The sequence below is a fragment of the Aquarana catesbeiana genome, linkage group LG01, assembly GCF_042186555.1.
Source record: "Aquarana catesbeiana isolate 2022-GZ linkage group LG01, ASM4218655v1, whole genome shotgun sequence".
In the NCBI taxonomy this organism is placed as follows: domain Eukaryota; kingdom Metazoa; phylum Chordata; class Amphibia; order Anura; family Ranidae; genus Aquarana; species Aquarana catesbeiana.
The window spans coordinates 988,869,104-988,885,904 of record NC_133324.1 but is presented as its reverse complement, the minus strand read 5'-3'; positions in this window follow the sequence as shown (position 1 = coordinate 988,885,904).

Sequence of the window (16,801 nt, the reverse complement as noted above, 5' to 3'; positions counted from 1 at the left end):
CATCCTCAAGACCCAGTAACCCAGAGGATTTTCGGTGGGAAAGGTGTCCAAGTCTGATCTTGCCCCTAGGTATTCCTGCACCATATAAAACAGACGCTGGCGATGGTTGCTGGAACCGATCATACCTTGGGGCTGCGGACCAAAAAATTGTCTGAACGCATCGGTCAGACGGCCACCTTCTCCACCGCTCCTTCTTTGACTGACCGAAGCCTCAGCAACACGTTGTCCAGAAACAGGAGTTTGTAACCTCCCAGTCTCTGGGAACGCGTTGCACAGACCTTTCTGCAAGGCCTCCCGAAGATGTTTCATCCTCTGCTCCCTCTGCGATGGCAAGATAAGGTCCGCAACCTTACCCTTGTAACGTGGATCAAGGAGGGTTGCCAGCCAGTATTGGTCCTTCTCCTTGATACCACGAATACGAGGATCCTTACGCAGGCTTTGCAGGATCAGGGAGGCCATGCAGCGTAGGTTTGCTGAGGCATTCGGTCCGGAGTCCTCTGGGTCACTAAGAACGACATGGTCCGCAGCCACCTCCTCCCAGCCACGTACAAGTCCATGTGTTTCTTGGGACTGATCCCTTAAAGACTGCTGCTGATGCTGAGTGCCAGGCTCCACCTCCATACTGACACAATCTTCCTCCTCCTCCTCTTCCTCCTCGTCCTCTTCCTGTGTGATCGGCGGGCACGCAGGAACACTGTCTGGATAAAGGGGGCCTTGAGAGCTAAGGAAGTCCTCCTCTTCCTGCCTCTGTTCTGCCTCAAGTGCCCTGTCCATTATTCCACGCAGCGTGTGCTCCAACAGGTGGACAAGGGGGACAGTGTCACTGATGCATGCACTGTCACTGCTCACCATCCTCGTGGCCTCCTCGAATGGTGACAGGACAGTGCATGCATCCCTGATCATGGCCCACTGGCGTGGGGAAAAAAAACCAAGCTCCCCTGACCCTGTCCTGGTGCCATAGTCGCACAGGTACTCATTGATGGCCCTCTGCTGCGTGTGCAGCCGCTGCAGCATGGCCAACGTTGAGTTCCACCTGGTGGGCATGTCACAGATTAGGCGGTTCTTGGGCAGGTTAAACTCCTTTTGGAGGTCCGTCAGCCGAGCACTGGCATTATATGACCGGCGGAAATGCACACAGACTTTCCTGGCCTGCCTCAGGACATCCTGTAAGCCCGGGTACCTGCCCAAGAACCGCTGCACCACCAAGTTAAGGACGTGAGCCAAACAGGGCACATGGGTCATTTGTCCCTGTCGGAGGGCAGAGAGGAGGTTGGTGCCATTGTCGCAAACCACCATTCCTGCCTTAAGTTGGCGTGGCGTCAACCACCTCTGAACCTGCCCCTGCAGAGCTGACAAAACCTCTGCCCCAGTGTGGCTCCTGTCCCCCAAGCACACCAGCTCAAGCACCGCATGGCATCTTTTGGCCTGCGTACTTGCGTAGCCCCTTGAACGCCTACGGAGCACCGCTGGTTCCGAGGAAGAGGCCATAGAGGAAGAAGAAGAGGAGGGGGTGGAGGAGAGAGGTGTGTCACAATCAGCATTTTGGAGGCGTGGTGGCGGAACAACCTCCAACACTACTGCACCTTGTCCTGCATCCTTCCCAGCTGCCAGCAGAGTCACCCAATGCGCCGTGAAACTTAGGTAACATCCCTGTCCATGCCTGCTGGACCATGAGTCAGCGGTAATATGCACCTTACCGCTGACCGCCCTGTCCAGCGAGGCATGGACATTGCCTTCCACATGCCGGTAGAGAGCCGGAATCGCCTTCCGTGAGAAAAAGTGGCGTTTGGGTACCTGCCACTGAGGAACCGCACATTCCACAAACTCACAGAAGGGGGCAGAGTCTACCAACTGAAAAGGCAGCAGTTGAAGTGCTAGCAATTTTGCCAAGCTAGCATTCAACCGCTGGGCATGTGGATGGCTGGGAGCAAACTTCTTTCGGCGGTGCAGCAGCTGGGGCAGGGAAATTTGCCTGGTACAATCTGACGTCGGTGTACCAAAAGCAGATTGCCCACAAGTACTTGGCTGTGACACACCTAATTCTACACCTTCATTCCTCTCACTGCAGGTCTCAGAGAGGACTGAAGGTCTAGTGGGGTTGGAAATCTCAGCTGATGAGGAGCAAGGAGAGATCCTCTTTGTTCTTTGGTGTGGGTCTTTTAGATACGCTTGCCAACGAACTGCATGGCAGGTCAACATATGTCTGGTCAAGCATGTGGTACCCAAGTGGGAGATGTTTTGGCCACGCGAGATACGCTTGAGACATATGTTGCAAATAGCAGCGGTGCGATCTGATGCACTCGTCTCAAAAAAGGCCCACACCAAAGAACTTTTTGAATAACGCGCAGAGACTGCAGCGCCCTGCACATGTGGAGCTTTGGGGTGTGATGCAGTCAATGTGCTGCCCTTAGGCTGGCCCCTGGAGGGCATCCTGCCTCGTTGGTGATGTGCCGCCGCCTCCTCCTCCTCCTCCTCCTCCTCCTCCTCCTCCTCCTCTCTCCTATCAGGCACCCACGTTGAGTCAGTGACCTCATCATCCCCTCCCTCCTCATCACTGGAGCAAACCTGGCAGTATGCTGCAGCAGGGGGAGCATGACTGCCAGATTGCTGTCCTTCTTGGGCACCCCCTCTGTCCGTGCTCATGTTACTGCCTTCATCGAGCTCAGTATCGTCATCAGAGCCTTCCAAACGCTGGGCATCCTCCTGGAGCATGTACCCAACACTGTGGTCAAACAGTTCGAGGGAATCCTCATGAGGACATGGTGGAGCTAGGGAAGGAGTCACTGATGACATTGAGCTGAGGGAAGAGGCCGCTGCTTTGCCAGACAAATACCCTGAGCATGGGTGAGAGAGGATGAGGAGGATGAGGACGGCTTGGTCATCCACTCGACCAAGTCTTCCGCATGTTGCGGCTCAACACGGCCAGCTGCCGAAAAAAAGGCCAAGCGTGTCCCATGGCCACGTGCTGATGAGGATGCACCGTCTCCACGACCAGCACTAGACACAGAGCCTGCTTGCCCTCTCTTATTGGCTTGTGACTGTCTGCCTCTCCTTCTTGGCCTTCCAGACATACTAATGGCCTGTAACTGCACTAAGCTGGGATAGAACACCTGTAATTTTCTTCAAGTAGCTTTATATACTGTAACCAGACAAGCCTGCCTGTCAGTAGGAAGATAACAGGAACGGATCTAGCTGAACACTGTGAGCAGGACGCACTGTACTAAATGTAAATAGTCTAGCTGCCTGACCGTGGTACTAATAGGATCAAATAGAACACCTGTAATTTTCTTCAGGTAGCTTTATATACTGTAACCAGACAAGCCTGCCTGTCAGTAGGAAGATAACAGGAACGGATCTAGCTGAACACTGTGAGCAGGACGCACTGTACTAAATGTAAATAGTCTAGCTGCCTGACCGTGGTACTAATAGGATCAAATAGAACACCTGTAATTTTCTTCAGGTAGCTTTATATACTGTAACCAGACAAGCCTGCCTGTCAGTAGGAAGATAACAGGAACGGATCTAGCTGAACACTGTGAGCAGGACGCACTGCACTAAATGTAAATAGCAGGAACGGATCTAGCTGAACACTGTGAGCAGGACGCACTGCACTAAATGTAAATAGCAGGAACGGATCTAGCTGAACACTGTGAGCAGGACGCACTGCACTAAATGTAAATAACAGGAACGGATCTAGCTGAACACTGTGAGCAGGACGCACTGCACTAAATGTAAATAGCAGTAACGGATCTAGCTGAACACTGTGAGCAGGACGCACTGCACTAAATGTAAATAGCAGGAACGGATCTAGCTGAACACTGTGAGCAGGACGCACTGCACTAAATGTAAATTGCAGGAACGGATCTAGCTGAACACTGTGAGCAGGACGCACTGCACTAAATGTAAATAGTCTAGAAGATAACAGGAACGGATCTAGCTGAACACTGTGAGCAGGACGCACTGCACTAAATGTAAATAGCAGGAACGGATCTAGCTGAACACTGTGAGCAGGACGCACTGCATTAAATGTAAATAGTCTAGATAGAAGATAACAGGAACGGATCTAGCTAAACTGAATACAGTGTATATATATATATGCAACACCTGGGATGCATATATATACACAATACACTGTAAGTGCAGCTAACTGACTGACTGTTCTGCCTAATCTATCTAACTCAAATCAAATGACACTGTCTCTCTCTCTCTCTATCTCTCAGCACACCGGAACACACACTACACAGGGCCGCCGTGCAGGCGGCCTTATATAGTGTGGGGTGTGTACTAAATCCCCTGAGCCATAATTGGCCAAAGCCACCCTGGCTTTGGCCAATTACAGCTCTCTCTACTGACGGCGCTGTGATTGGCCAAGCATGCGGGTCATAGTGCATGCTTGGCCAATCATCAGCCAGCAATGCACTGCGATGCCGCAGTGAATTATGGGCCGTGACGCGCCACACGAATTTAGCGCGAACAGCCCATAACGTTCGCAATTCGGCGAACGATCGAACAGCCGATGTTCGAGTCGAACACGAAGCTCATCCCTAGTAGTGACCTACCTACACTGACCTACCTACACTGACGGTAGTGACCTACCTACACTTACCTACCTACACTGATGGTAGTGACCTACCTACACTGACGGTAGTGACCTACCTACACTGACCTACCTACACTGACCTACCTACACTGACGGTAGTGACCTACCTACACTGACATTTACATACAATGACCTACCTACACTGACCTACCTACACTGATGGTAGTGACCTACCTACACTGACCTACCTACACTGACGTAAGTGACCTACCTACACTGACCTACCTACACTGACATTTACATACAATGACCTCCCTACACTGACGGTAGTGACCTACCTACACTGATGGTAGTGACCTACCTACACTGACATTTACATACAATGACCTACCTACACTGACCTACCTACACTGACGGTAGTGACCTACCTGCACTGACCTATCTACACTGACGGTAGTGACCTACCTACACTGACATTTACATACAATGACCTACCTACACTGACCTACCTACACTGACGGTAGTGACCTACCTACTCTGACATTTACATACAATGACCTACCTACACTGACGGTAGTGACCTACCTACACTGACCTACCTACACTGACGGTAGTGACCTACCTACACTGACCTACCTACACTGACCTACCTACACTGACATTTACATACACTGACCTACCTACACTGACCTACCTACACTGACCTACCTACACTGACGGTAGTGACCTACCTACACTGACCTACCTACACTGACGGTAGTGACCTACCTACACTGACCTACCTACACTGATGGTAGTGACCTACCTACACTGACGGTAGTGACCTACCTACACTGACCTACCTAGTCTGACGGTAGTGACCTACCTACACTGACATTTACATACAATGACCTACCTACACTGACCTACCTACACTGATGGTAGTGACCTACCTACACTGACGGTAGTGACCTACCTACACTGACCTACCTAGTCTGACGGTAGTGACCTACCTACACTGACATTTACATACAATGACCTACCTACACTGACCTACCTACACTTATGGTAGTGACCTACCTACACTGACGGTAGTGACCTACCTACACTGACCTACCTACACTGACGGTAGTGACCTACCTACACTGACCTACCTACATTGACATTTCCATACAGTGACCTACCTACACTGACCTACCTACACTGACGGTAGTGACCTACCTACACTGACCTACCTACACTGACGGTAGTGACCTACCTACACTGACCTACCTACACTGACGGTAGTGACCTACCTACACTGACCTACCTACACTGACGGTAGTGACCTACCTACACTGACCTACCTACACTGATGGTAGTGACCTACCTACACTGACCTACCTACACTGACCTACCTACACTGACGGTAGTGACCTACCTACACTGACCTACCTACACTTACGGTAGTGACCTACCTACACTGACCTACCTACACTGACGGTAGTGACCTACCTACACTGACCTACCTACACTGACGGTAGTGACCTACCTACACTGACCTACCTACACTGACGGTAGTGACCTACCTACACTGACCTACCTACACTGACCTACCTACACTGACAGTAGTGACCTACCTACACTGACCTACCTACACTGACGGTAGTGACTTACCTACACTGACATTTACATACAATGACCTACCTACACTGACCTACCTACACTGACGGTAGTGACCTACCTACACTGACCTACCTACATTGACATTTACATACAGTGACCTACCTACACTGACCTACCTACACTTACGGTAGTGACCTACCTACACTGACCTACCTACACTGACCTACCTACACTGACGGTAGTGACCTACCTACACTGACCTACCTACACTGACCTACCTACATTGACATTTCCATACAGTGACCTACCTACACTGACCTACCTACACTGACGGTAGTGACCTACCTACACTGACATTTACATACAATGACCTACCTACACTGACCTACCTACACTGATGGTAGTGACCTACCTACACTGACCTACCTACACTGACCTACCTACACTGACTGTAGTGACCTACCTACACTGACCTACCTACACTGACTGTAGTGACCTACCTACACTGACATTTACATACAATGACCTACCTACACTGACCTGCCTACACTGACGGTAGTGACCTACCTACACTGACATTTACATACAATGACCTACCTACACTGACCTACCTACACTGACCTACCTACACTGATGGTAGTGACCTACCTACACTGACCTACCTACACTGACCTACCTACACTGACGGTAGTGACCTACCTACACTGACATTTACATACAATGACCTACCTACACTGACCTACCTACACTGACGGTAGTGACCTACCTACACTGACCTACCTTCATTGACATTTACATACAGTGACCTACCTACACTGACCTACCTACACTGACGGTAGTGACCTACCTACACTGACCTACCTACACTTACGGTAGTGACCTACCTACACTGACCTACCTACACTGACGGTAGTGACCTACCTACACTGACCTACCTACACTGACGGTAGTGACCTATCTACACTGACCTACCTACACTGACGGTAGTGACCTACCTACACTGACCTACCTACACTGACGGTAGTGACCTACCTACACTGACCTACCTACACTGACCTACCTACAATGACCTACCTACACTGATGGTAGTGACCTACATACACTGACGTACCTGCACTGACGGTAGTGACCTACCTACACTGACCTACCTACACTTACGGTAGTGACCTACCTACACTGACCTACCTACACTGACAGTAGTGACCTACCTACACTGACCTACCTACACTGATGGTAGTGACCTACCTACACTGACATTTACATACAATGACCTACCTACACTGACCTACCTACACTGACGGTAGTGACCTACCTACACTGACCTACCTACACTGACGGTAGTGACCTACCTACACTGACATTTACATACAATGACCTACCTACACTGACCTACCTACACTGACAGCAGTGACCTACCTACACTGACCTACCTACACTGATGGTAGTGACCTACCTACACTGACCTACCTACACTGACCTACATACATTGATGGTACTGAACTACCTACACTGACAGTAGTGACCTACCTACACTGACCTACCTACACTGATGGTAGTGACCTACCTACACTGACCTACCTACACTGACGGTAGTGACCTACCTACACTGACCTACCTACACTGATGGTAGTGACCTACCTACACTGACCTACCTACACTGACGGTAGTGACCTACCTACACTGACATTTACATACAATGACCTACCTACACTGGTCTACCTACACTGACAGTAGTGACCTACCTACACTGACATTTACATACAGTGACCTACCTACACTGACCTACCTACACTGATGGTAGTGACCTACCTACACTGACCTACCTACACTGACTGTAGTGACCTACCTACACTGATCTACCTAAAATGACATTTACATACAGTGACCTACCTACACTGACATTTACATACAATGACCTATCTACACTGACCTTCCTACACTGATGGTAGTGACCTACCTACACTGACCTACCTACACTGACCTACCTAAACTGACGGTAGTGACCTACCTACACTGACCTACATACACTGATGGCAGTGACCTACCTACACTGAAAGTAGTGACCTACCTACACTGACCTACCTACACTGACATTTACAAACAATGACCTACCTACACTGACCTACCTACACTGATGGTACTGACCTACCTACACTGACCTACCTACACTGACGGTAGTGACCTACCTACACTGACCTACCTACACTGACCTACCTACACTGACATTTACATACAATGACCTACCTACACTGACGGTAGTGACCTACCTTAACTGACCTACCTACACTGACCTACCTACACTGATGGTAGTGACCTACCTACACTGACCTACCTACACTGACCTACCTACACTGACATTTACATACAATGACCTACCTACACTGACGGTAGTGACCTACCTACACTGACCTACCTACAGTGACGGTAGTGACCTACCTACACTGACATTTACATACAATGACCTACCTACACTGACCTACCTACACTGACCTACCTACACTGATGGTAGTGACCTACCTACACTGACCTACCTACACTGACCTACATACATTGATGGTACTGACCTACCTACACTGACAGTAGTGACCTACCTACACTGACCTACCTACACTGACCTACCTACACTGATGGTAGTGACCTACCTACACTGACCTACCTACACTGATGGTAGTGACCTACCTACACTGACCTACCTACACTGACAGTAGTGACCTACTTACACTGACATTTACATAGAATGACCTACCTACACTGACGGTAGTGACCTACCTACACTGACATTTACATACAGTGACCTACCTACACTGACCTACCTACACTGACCTACCTACACTGACATTTACATACAGTGACCTACCTACACTGACCTACCTACACTGACATTTACATACACTGACCTACCTACACTGACCTACCTACACTGACGGTAGTGACCTACCTACACTGACATTTACATACAGTGACCTACCTACACTGGTCTACCTACACTGACAGTAGTGACCTACCTACACTGACATTTACATACAGTGACCTACCTACACTGGTCTACCTACACTGACAGTAGTGACCTACCTACACTGACCTACCTACACTGACATTTACATACAATGACCTACCTACACTGACGGTAGTGACCTACCTACACTGACGGTAGTGACCTACCTACACTGACCTACCTACACTGACCTACCTACACTGACGGTAGTGATCTACCTACACTGACATTTACATACAATGACCTACCTACACTGACCTACCTACACTGATGGTAGTGACCTACCTACACTGACCTACCTACACTGACGGTAGTGACCTACCTACACTGACCTACCTACACTGACCTACCTACACTGACCTACCTACACTGATGGTAGTGACCTACCTTCACTGACCTACCTACACTGACCTACCTACACTGATGGTAGTGACCTACCTACACTGATGGTAGTGACCTACCTACACTGACCTACCTACACTGACGGTAGTGACCTACCTACACTGACCTACCTACACTGACATTTACATACAATGACCTACCTACACTGATTGTAGTGACCTACCTACACTGACCTACCTACACTGACGGTAGTGACCTACCTACACTGACCTACCTACACTGACTGTAGTGACCTACCTACACTGATCTACCTAAAAGGACATTTACATACAGTGACCTACCTACACTGACGGTAGTGACCTACCTATACTGACCTACCTACACTGACATTTACATACAATGACCTACCTACACTGACCTACCTACACTGATGGTAGTGACCTACCTACACTGACTTACCTACACTGACAGTAGTGACCTACCTACACTGACGGTAGTGACCTACCTATACTGACCTACCTACACTGACATTTACATACAATGACCTACCTACACTGACCTACCTAAACTGACGGTAGTGACCTACCTACACTGACCTACCTACACTGATGGTAGTGACCTACCTACACTGATGGTAGTGACCTACCTACACTGACCTACCTACACTGACGGTAGTGACCTACCTACACTGACATTTACATACAATGACCTACCTACACTGACCTACCTACACTGACGGTAGTGACCTACCTACACTGACCTACCTACACTGACGGTAGTGACCTACCTACACTGACGGTAGTGACCTACCTACACTGACCTACCTACACTGACGGTAGTGACCTACCTACACTGACATTTACATACAATGACCTACCTACACTGACCTACCTACACTGACGGTAGTGACCTACCTACACTGAACTACCTACACTGACAGTAGTGACCTACCTACACTAACATTTACATACACTGACCTACCTACACTGACCTACCTACACTGATGGTAGTGACCTACCTACACTGACCTACCTACACTGACGGTAGTGACCTACCTACACTGAACTACCTACACTGACAGTAGTGACCTACCTACACTAACATTTACATACACTGACCTACCTACACTGACCTACCTACACTGATGGTAGTGACCTACCTACACTGACCTACCTACACTGACGGTAGTGACCTACCTACACTGACATTTACATACAATGACCTACCTACACTGACCTACCTACACTGACGGTAGTGACCTACCTACACTGACATTTACATACAGTGACCTACCTACACTGACATTTACATACAATGACCTACCTACACTGGTCTACCTACACTGACAGTAGTGACCTACCTACACTGACATTTACATACAGTGACCTACCTACACTGACCTACCTACACTGATGGTAGTGACCTACCTACACTGACCTACCTACACTGACTGTAGTGACCTACCTACACTGATCTACCTAAAATGACATTTACATACAGTGACCTACCTACACTGACATTTACATACAATGACCTATCTACACTGACCTTCCTACACTGATGGTAGTGACCTACCTACACTGACCTACCTACACTGACCTACCTAAACTGACGGTAGTGACCTACCTACACTGACCTACATACACTGATGGCAGTGACCTACCTACACTGAAAGTAGTGACCTACCTACACTGACCTACCTACACTGACATTTACATACAGTGACATACCTACACTGGCCTACCTACACTGACAGTAGTGACCTACCTACACTGACCTACCTACACTGACATTTACATACAGTGACATACCTACACTGGCCTACCTACACTGACAGTAGTGACCTACCTACACTGACCTACCTACACTGACCTACCTACACTGACATTTACATACAGTGACCTACCTACACTGACCTACGTACACTGATGGTACTGACCTACCTACACTGACAGTAGTGACCTACCTACACTAACATTTACATACACTGACCTACCTACACTGACTGTAGTGACCTACACTGATCTACCTAAAATGACATTTACATACAGTGACCTACCTACACTGACATTTACATACAATGACCTATCTACACTGACCTACCTACACTGATGGTAGTGACCTACCTACACTGACCTACCTACACTGACCTACCTAAACTGACGGTAGTGACCTACCTACACTGACCTACATACACTGATGGCAGTGACCTACCTACACTGACAGTAGTGACCTACCTACACTGACCTACCTACACTGACCTACCTACACTGACATTTACATACAGTGACCTACCTACACTGACCTACGTACACTGATGGTACTGACTAGGGATGAGCTTCGTGTTCGAGTCGAACCCATGTTCGACTCGAACATCGGCTGTTCGATCGTTCGCCGAATTGCGAACGTTATGGGCCGTTCGCGCTAAATTCGTGTGGCGCGTCACGGCCCATAATTCACTGCGGCATCGCAGTGCATTGCTGGCTGATGATTGGCCAAGCATGCACTATGACCCGCATGCTTGGCCAATCACAGCGCCGTCAGTAGAGAGAGCTGTAATTGGCCAAAGCCAGGGTGGCTTTGGCCAATTATGGCTCAGGGGATTTAGTACACACCCCACACTATATAAGGCCGCCTGCACGGCGGCCCTGTGTAGTGTGTGTTCCGGTGTGCTGAGAGATAGAGAGAGAGAGAGACAGTGTCATTTGATTTGAGTTAGATAGATTAGGCAGAACAGTCAGTCAGTTAGCTGCACTTACAGTGTATTGTGTATATATATGCATCCCAGGTGTTGCATATATATATATACACTGTATTCAGTTTAGCTAGATCCGTTCCTGTTATCTTCTATCTAGACTATTTACATTTAATGCAGTGCGTCCTGCTCACAGTGTTCAGCTAGATCCGTTCCTGCTATTTACATTTAGTGCAGTGCGTCCTGCTCACAGTGTTCAGCTAGATCCGTTCCTGTTATCTTCTAGACTATTTACATTTAGTGCAGTGCGTCCTGCTCACAGTGTTCAGCTAGATCCGTTCCTGCAATTTACATTTAGTGCAGTGCGTCCTGCTCACAGTGTTCAGCTAGATCCGTTCCTGCTATTTACATTTAGTGCAGTGCGTCCTGCTCACAGTGTTCAGCTAGATCCGTTCCTGCTATTTACATTTAGTGCAGTGCGTCCTGCTCACAGTGTTCAGCTAGATCCGTTCCTGTTATTTACATTTAGTGCAGTGCGTCCTGCTCACAGTGTTCAGCTAGATCCGTTCCTGCTATTTACATTTAGTGCAGTGCGTCCTGCTCACAGTGTTCAGCTAGATCCGTTCCTGCTATTTACATTTAGTGCAGTGCGTCCTGCTCACAGTGTTCAGCTAGATCCGTTCCTGCTATTTACATTTAGTGCAGTGCGTCCTGCTCACAGTGTTCAGCTAGATCCGTTCCTGTTATCTTCTAGACTATTTACATTTAGTGCAGTGCGTCCTGCTCACAGTGTTCAGCTAGATCCGTTCCTGCAATTTACATTTAGTGCAGTGCGTCCTGCTCACAGTGTTCAGCTAGATCCGTTCCTGCTATTTACATTTAGTGCAGTGCGTCCTGCTCACAGTGTTCAGCTAGATCCGTTCCTGCTATTTACATTTAGTGCAGTGCGTCCTGCTCACAGTGTTCAGCTAGATCCGTTCCTGCTATTTACATTTAGTGCAGTGCGTCCTGCTCACAGTGTTCAGCTAGATCCGTTCCTGTTATCTTCTAGACTATTTACATTTAGTGCAGTGCGTCCTGCTCACAGTGTTCAGCTAGATCCGTTCCTGCAATTTACATTTAGTGCAGTGCGTCCTGCTCACAGTGTTCAGCTAGATCCGTTCCTGCTATTTACATTTAGTGCAGTGCGTCCTGCTCACAGTGTTCAGCTAGATCCGTTCCTGCTATTTACATTTAGTGCAGTGCGTCCTGCTCACAGTGTTCAGCTAGATCCGTTCCTGCTATTTACATTTAGTGCAGTGCGTCCTGCTCACAGTGTTCAGCTAGATCCGTTCCTGCTATTTACATTTAGTGCAGTGCGTCCTGCTCACAGTGTTCAGCTAGATCCGTTCCTGCTATTTACATTTAGTGCAGTGCGTCCTGCTCACAGTGTTCAGCTAGATCCGTTCCTGTTATCTTCCTACTGACAGGCAGGCTTGTCTGGTTACAGTATATAAAGCTACCTGAAGAAAATTACAGGTGTTCTATTTGATCCTATTAGTACCACGGTCAGGCAGCTAGACTATTTACATTTAGTACAGTGCGTCCTGCTCACAGTGTTCAGCTAGATCCGTTCCTGTTATCTTCCTACTGACAGGCAGGCTTGTCTGGTTACAGTATATAAAGCTACTTGAAGAAAATTACAGGTGTTCTATCCCAGCTTAGTGCAGCTACAGGCCATTAGTATGTCTGGAAGGCCAAGAAGGAGAGGCAGACAGTCACAAGCCAATAAGAGAGGGCAAGCAGGCTCTGTGTCTAGTGCTGGTCGTGGAGACGGTGCATCCTCATCAGCACGTGGCCATGGGACACGCTTGGCCTTTTTTTCGGCAGCTGGCCGTGTTGAGCCGCAACATGCGGAAGACTTGGTCGAGTGGATGACCAAGCCGTCCTCATCCTCCTCATCCTCTCTCACCCATGCCCAGGGTACTTTGTCTGGCAAAGCAGCGGCCTCTTCCCTCAGCTCAATGTCATCAGTGACTCCTTCCCTAGCTCCACCATGTCCTCATGAGGATTCCCTCGAACTGTTTGACCACAGTGTTGGGTACATGCTCCAGGAGGATGCCCAGCGTTTGGAAGGCTCTGATGACGATACTGAGCTCGATGAAGGCAGTAACATGAGCACGGACAGAGGGGGTGCCCAAGAAGGACAGCAATCTGGCAGTCATGCTCCCCCTGCTGCAGCATACTGCCAGGTTTGCTCCAGTGATGAGGAGGGAGGGGATGATGAGGTCACTGACTCAACGTGGGTGCCTGATAGGAGAGAGGAGGAGGAGGAGGAGGAGGAGGAGGAGGAGGAGGAGGAGGCGGCGGCACATCACCAACGAGGCAGGATGCCCTCCAGGGGCCAGCCTAAGGGCAGCACATTGACTGCATCACACCCCAAAGCTCCACATGTGCAGGGCGCTGCAGTCTCTGCGCGTTATTCAAAAAGTTCTTTGGTGTGGGCCTTTTTTGAGACGAGTGCATCAGATCGCACCGCTGCTATTTGCAACATATGTCTCAAGCGTATCTCGCGTGGCCAAAACATCTCCCGCTTGGGTACCACATGCTTGACCAGACATATGTTGACCTGCCATGCAGTTCGTTGGCAAGCGTATCTAAAAGACCCACACCAAAGAACAAAGAGGATCTCTCCTTGCTCCTCATCAGCTGAGATTTCCAACCCCACTAGACCTTCAGTCCTCTCTGAGACCTGCAGTGAGAGGAATGAAGGTGTAGAATTAGGTGTGTCACAGCCAAGTACTTGTGGGCAATCTGCTTTTGGTACACCGACGTCAGATTGTACCAGGCAAATTTCCCTGCCCCAGCTGCTGCACCGCCGAAAGAAGTTTGCTCCCAGCCATCCACATGCCCAGCGGTTGAATGCTAGCTTGGCAAAATTGCTAGCACTTCAACTGCTGCCTTTTCAGTTGGTAGACTCTGCCCCCTTCCGTGAGTTTGTGGAATGTGCGGTTCCTCAGTGGCAGGTACCCAAACGCCACTTTTTCTCACGGAAGGCGATTCCGGCTCTCTACCGGCATGTGGAAGGCAATGTCCATGCCTCGCTGGACAGGGCGGTCAGCGGTAAGGTGCATATTACCGCTGACTCATGGTCCAGCAGGCATGGACAGGGACGTTACCTAATTTTCACGGCGCATTGGGTGACTCTGCTGGCAGCTGGGAAGGATGCAGGACAAGGTGCAGTAGTGTTGGAGGTTGTTCCGCCACCACGCCTCCAAAATGCTGATTGTGACACACCTCTCTCCTCCACCCCCTCCTCTTCTTCTTCCTCTATGGCCTCTTCCTCGGAACCAGCGGTGCTCCGTAGGCGTTCAAGGGGCTACGCAAGTACGCAGGCCAAAAGATGCCATGCGGTGCTTGAGCTGGTGTGCTTGGGGGACAGGAGCCACACTGGGGCAGAGGTTTTGTCAGCTCTGCAGGGGCAGGTTCAGAGGTGGTTGACGCCACGCCAACTTAAGGCAGGAATGGTGGTTTGCGACAATGGCACCAACCTCCTCTCTGCCCTCCGACAGGGACAAATGACCCATGTGCCCTGTTTGGCTCACGTCCTTAACTTGGTGGTGCAGCGGTTCTTGGGCAGGTACCCGGGCTTACAGGATGTCCTGAGGCAGGCCAGGAAAGTCTGTGTGCATTTCCGCCGGTCATATAATGCCAGTGCTCGGCTGACGGACCTCCAAAAGGAGTTTAACCTGCCCAAGAACCGCCTAATCTGTGACATGCCCACCAGGTGGAACTCAACGTTGGCCATGCTGCAGCGGCTGCACACGCAGCAGAGGGCCATCAATGAGTACCTGTGCGACTATGGCACCAGGACAGGGTCAGGGGAGCTTGGTTTTTTTTCCCCACGCCAGTGGGCCATGATCAGGGATGCATGCACTGTCCTGTCACCATTCGAGGAGGCCACGAGGATGGTGAGCAGTGACAGTGCATGCATCAGTGACACTGTCCCCCTTGTCCACCTGTTGGAGCACACGCTGCGTGGAATAATGGACAGGGCACTTGAGGCAGAACAGAGGCAGGAAGAGGAGGACTTCCTTAGCTCTCAAGGCCCCCTTTATCCAGACAGTGTTCCTGCGTGCCCGCCGATCACACAGGAAGAGGACGAGGAGGAAGAGGAGGAGGAGGAAGATTGTGTCAGTATGGAGGTGGAGCCTGGCACTCAGCATCAGCAGCAGTCTTTAAGGGATCAGTCCCAAGAAACACATGGACTTGTACGTGGCTGGGAGGAGGTGGCTGCGGACCATGTCGTTCTTAGTGACCCAGAGGACTCCGGACCGAATGCCTCAGCAAACCTACGCTGCATGGCCTCCCTGATCCTGCAAAGCCTGCGTAAGGATCCTCGTATTCGTGGTATCAAGGAGAAGGACCAATACTGGCTGGCAACCCTCCTTGATCCACGTTACAAGGGTAAGGTTGCGGACCTTATCTTGCCATCGCAGAGGGAGCAGAGGATGAAACATCTTCGGGAGGCCTTGCAGAAAGGTCTGTGCAACGCGTTCCCAGAGACTGGGAGGTTACAAACTCCTGTTTCTGGACAACGTGTTGCTGAGGCTTCGGTCAGTCAAAGAAGGAGCGGTGGAGAAGGTGGCCGTCTGACCGATGCGTT